Source organism: Priapulus caudatus, unplaced genomic scaffold (genome assembly GCF_000485595.1).
Source record: "Priapulus caudatus unplaced genomic scaffold, Priapulus_caudatus-5.0.1 Scaffold52, whole genome shotgun sequence".
In the NCBI taxonomy this organism is placed as follows: Eukaryota; Metazoa; Priapulida; class Priapulimorpha; order Priapulimorphida; family Priapulidae; genus Priapulus; species Priapulus caudatus.
In genome coordinates this window covers 484,297-489,871 of record NW_014577113.1, presented here as the reverse complement: position 1 = coordinate 489,871, position 5,575 = coordinate 484,297, and the positions used below count along the sequence as shown (strand labels likewise).

The following is a 5,575-nucleotide window of genomic DNA, read 5'->3' as shown; positions in this document are numbered from 1 at the left end:
CCCCACACACCATACACACACATCACAACACATACACACATACAACACATACACACATACACACATACCACACATACACACACATAACACACATACACACATACATACACATATACACACACACATACGCACATACACACACACATACACACATACACACACACACACACACACACACACACACACACATACACACATACACACACACATACACAGATACACATATACACACATACATACACACATACACACATACATGCATACATACACACATACACACATACATACATACATATACACACATACACACATACACACATGCACACATACACACATGCATACATGCACACATGTATACACACATACACACATACAAACATACACACGTACACACGCGTACACACACACATACACACACGCACACGCACACACAACACACACACACACACACACACACACACACAGATATGTACGCACACATACACACGCACATACAGATGCACATACACGCACACACATGCACACGCACGTGCGCGCACACGCGCAAATGCACGCACGCTCGCATCCACGTATGGCATGCACGTACACACGCAGTACCATTATTTAATGAAGTTAGCTCCGCGCAAACGGAGCTCATGCAATCGCTCGCGCGCGCGCGCGCGCGCGCGTGTGTGTGTGTGTTGTTGCTTGTGTGTGGTGTGCGTGTGTGTGTGTGTGTTTGTAGCCACCGCGCGATCGATAGCGCGTCGAGTCAGCGAGTGGCGAGTCACAGCAGCAGCCACCAGTGAGCGGCGAATCGATAGCGCGTCGAGTCAGGGAGTGGCGAGTCAGCAGCAGCCACCATGAGTCGGCGAGTACAGCAGCAGGCGAGTCAGTCAGCAGCAAGCCACCAGCGAGCACATACATGTTACATGCTCGCGGAGGTATGCACTCTCCGTGAGTGCCCTCTGTCTAGTTATTACTAAACCCCAAAGCACTCAACGTTTCTGTGCTTTATGACTTAGACACTATTTGTAACAATTGCGCTAACCACATACAAAATCATGAGGTAAGGTTTTACGTTTTTTGTATTGAGGTAGATTCAATCATAATATTGCTACAGCGGAATTTGATGTTTCGTTATTTCTTGTTGCGTGCCGTTTGTTTTCTAGTTCTCTTCTGTTACCTTATGGTTATTTTTCACATTTCCTGATTCACCACGAACCAGCACCATCTCAAAAATAATGACAGGTGCATGCGGTAGATGTTCACACGACGGTAACCTAAAATACATCGTGCGTTTGTTCACTGCTGATTTTTGTTGTATGTTGTATTGTAGTATATCGCAGTCACCGCATTTACCGAGTCACGGCATCAGAAAATACATCGATAACTATGACAGGCAAGCTGCAGATGGAGCGATAGAGCCGAGGTAAAAGAAATGTAGCGCATTAGCATAGGAATAACAGAATTATATGTGCTGGAGTATTTAACACAATATACGAATGTGATTGGCTTAAACGTTCTAGAAAGAATTAGCAATAGGATACGGCTGGGAATGGGGCATTACGTTATTGAACAAATAGAGTAAATGTTTGGGACAAATGTTATAACAATGTGTGTACAATGCTGCTACAAATATTGTTTATAGAAAATTGTTCACCCATTTCCATTCAGCTGTTGCAGAAAATGTCGACTTCGAGAATGTGATGTACTTCGGCAAATTTATCACTGATTGGCTCTAACTATAAGACCTGCTGTACACAGATCTTTCAGTAAGTTCGTGAGATGCAGTTGTCATGAGATGTAAAGTCTTCCTTTGTAACTCGCTTCTTCATGCCCGCTACGGGACTACTTGCTAGAGTTAGTTTGTACACAAACACGCGTGAATCAAAACACGCGTAAATCAAAAACATCATCTTTACTCGAGATATTTTTGTACAGGTTTGGTGAGGTGAGATATAGGTAGTCTGTGGAGAACAGGACATCATCACCACTAGAGATTGCCTACAGAAGACGCAGGAGTTTGCAGGAATATATATGAAGTATGTATAGATATAAGTAGTAAATCCGTTAGTAAACATACATGCACGTACATACACGCGCTTGCACACGCGCAGACAGACGTGTACGCGCACGCATTCACACACATACCCACACATACATCTATGTACACCCACACAGTATAAGCCTACCTGCCATTATTTATTGAGACTTGCTGCGAACCCCACAAACACATAATATGTTTATGTGATTTATATATTAAAATCTCGGACAATTACACCGAAATACATTGTCTTGGGTTTGAGGGTTATTTATTTATACTGAGCCAAATTCAATCACCATTATTGCTAGTTATTATTTATATTTTTAGAACCTCAAAGCCACTGCGTTTACGGAGTCGCCCCATCAGAGAATCACATAAATAATCATGCTGGAAAAACTACAGAGGGAGAGAAATAGATGAGAAGCGAGAAAGGTAGCGTATTAGCATATGAGTTACAGAATACGCGTGTAGGATCATGTACATAACATAGGGAATGCGATTTGGTGAAAAGCAAATTTACAAGTTTGACGTAGAAATAGCAAAGGATATTGAGAGAAACCCAAGGCAATAATATTCTGACTAGTTACTTAATTACTCTGTAAGTTCTTCAAGTTTCATAACTTTTGAAAAAATTGTAAATTTTAAATATACTACGTATTAATAGTATATTTAATTCATAAGCAATGCATTTATTGCTACCAACGGTTTCGACCACAATGCAGGTCGCCACCAGGTGGCAGCAGTGCCCTAGAACAGGAATCCCATTGCGTACGTTATGTTTATGTAAGTAAAAATCATTTAGCATATATATACACGAGTGTGCATGAACACAGACACGTGCTGGCAAACGCGCGCACGCACATCCAGGGGCGGATCTAGGAATGGGGGAGGGGGTCCGGGGGGTTGGGACTCCCCTTTAATTTCAAAGTGCCCTAAAAAATTAAAAGATAATTTTCTGCTAAAAATGTGGAATTCCACGATTTCCATCTTGCATTCTAGACATCAAAATTACTGCTCAGATGCTCTCAGAATGCATCAATTAAAAAAAAAATTCTTGGGGGTTTTCCCCCAAACAAGTACCTTTGGCAGCTTATTAAAACACCAGAAAAATTAAGCAGGAAAAGGTGCCCTTTATTTCTTCCTGGACACCCCCCTTTCAAAAATCCTAGGTCCGCCCCTAACATCCGCACACATGCATCCACACAGTACCAATTCACAGTACCAGTACAATTCCAATTCAATTTTTCAATCTGATATAATATATTGATGGATTGAAAGGATGTTCAACAACAAAGAATAGTCGAGCGTCATGAATGCGTTATAATCATGCACGTGTGCGTTCACAAGTACACAAGTATATATACATGCACGCTGCACCTACACTCCCACACAACACACAATAATTCACACATTAATACCAATTCATACCTTTTAATATTTACCGAGCACTCCTAAACTAAACTTATAACTAAGCCAAAACAAAAAATGAGCTGGTGTACCAGAGATGATTTTGTTGTTGTCTAGGTAGGATCCTGTGCAGAATCATCGTCAGCAGGGATAGCAGATATTGAAGACATGCGACTCCAGGACGAAAAATACGCTGTACAAATGAAATAAAACCGAGATATAAGCGGCGTCTACACTATGCTAAAACCCGGGTTTACCGCATCTACACTGTTGCTAAAGCGCGGGTTTTAGAGGGGGGTTTTGTAAAAACGCGGGTTTTACAGATCCGGCAATATTGCCGGGTTTTGCTCTGCTAAAACCCGCGTTTTAGTCGAGCGCCGTAGTGTAGACAGAACATGACAGAAAACCCGCGTTTTAGCTATGTATCCCACCACTCAGTACTAGATGGGTGCATTCACGGAAGGTGGGTTTTTGACAATGTAGACGCTGCACCACGTAAAACGCGCGTTTTACTAAAACGCGGGTTTTAAAAACCCGGGTTTTAGTCTATAGTGTAGACGCTGCACCACCGAAAACGCGGGTTTTAAAAACGCGGGTTTTAGTCTATAGTGTAGACGCCGCTATATTTCGGCTTCTGGTTTTTATAACGAGTGCCCAATAATGCCACATCACCCGTCACACACATGCGCGCGTGTGTACACTACACACACTTGCACACTCATTTCCGGAGACTGCCACGTCCCATCGTAGTAACAATAGCAATCATCATGAAGAGTGCATGCCAAACCACTGTCCAGTGACAAAGATTATATCACCTAGGAAGCTGACGCTGAGGTACAAGGTAGGTCGTGTTAGACTGCAGAGTTACATATATGGGTTACAACCAAAATAGTTGTGCAGCAAAAACATTGACAACACTGATACACTCGGATATGAATAATTGCATGCCAGCTGAATTGGACCTATATACTGCTGTCTGTGTATACATTATGTGAGTACTAATCCTAATGCTAATCTCAACCATAATCCTAACAACCATAATCATAACGCAAATCCTAACCATAACCATAATCCTAACCATAACCTTAACCATAACCCTAACCATAACCCTAAGCATAACCCTAACCATAACCATAACCATAATCATAACCCTAACACTAACCCTAACCATAACCATAACCATAACCATAACCATAACCATAACCATAACCATAACCATAACCATAACCATAACCATAACCATAACCCTAACCATAACCATAACCATAACCATAACCATAACCATAACCATAACCATAACCATAACCATAACCCTGACTATAATCTTAACCCTAACAATAATCCTAACCACAACTTAACCATAAATACTGTCATATAACAACGTAACAATATTACCGCATGTTCAGCAGTTGTGGGTATCAGCGATTATTCACTGCGCTCTATGTAAAAGAAGTCAGTTATGAAAATGCAAATTTTAAAGGTTTTGAATAGTTCTAAAGATAAAAAGTGGCAACAATCAGCAAACGATAGGGAGGCAATTATAATAACATACTGCTACAAATAGAACAATATTCTGCTATAAATAGGAAAGTATTCTTCTACAAAGAGGACAATATTCTCCTAACATGGTAATTAATATGCTGCTACTTTATGAGAATTAATATGTATACTGCTGCAAGTAGGACAATTAATATATATTGCTATAGGTAGGACTATTATTATATACCTACATACTGCTGCAGGTAGGACAAGTAGCACAATTAATATGCCGCTATATACAATTAGGACAATTACTATACCGCTATATACAATTAGGACAATTAATATGCCGCTATATACAATTAGGACAATTATTATACCGCTATATACAATAAGGACAATTAATATGCCGCTATATACAATTGGGACAATTACTATACCGCTATATACAATTAGGACAATTAATATGCCGCTATACACAATTGGGACAATTACTATACCGCTATATACAATTATGACAATTAATATGCCGCTATACACAATTGGGACAATTACTATACCGCTATATACAATTATGACAATTAATATGCCGCTATACACAATTGGGACAATTACTATACCGCTATATACAATTGGGACAATTACTATACTGCTATATACAAT

The 5,575-nt window shown here is 40.3% G+C and overlaps 1 long non-coding RNA gene across 1 annotated transcript; it reads left to right on the top strand.

The window, feature by feature from the left end:
• The first annotated feature begins 1,660 nt into the window (after positions 1 to 1,660).
• LOC106820919 lies at positions 1,661 to 2,500 on the top strand. The gene is made up of 3 exons (XR_001395668.1): positions 1,661 to 1,754; positions 1,924 to 2,024; positions 2,354 to 2,500. It is a non-coding gene; the product is annotated as an uncharacterized LOC106820919 (long non-coding RNA).
• The last annotated feature ends 3,075 nt before the right edge of the window (positions 2,501 to 5,575 follow it).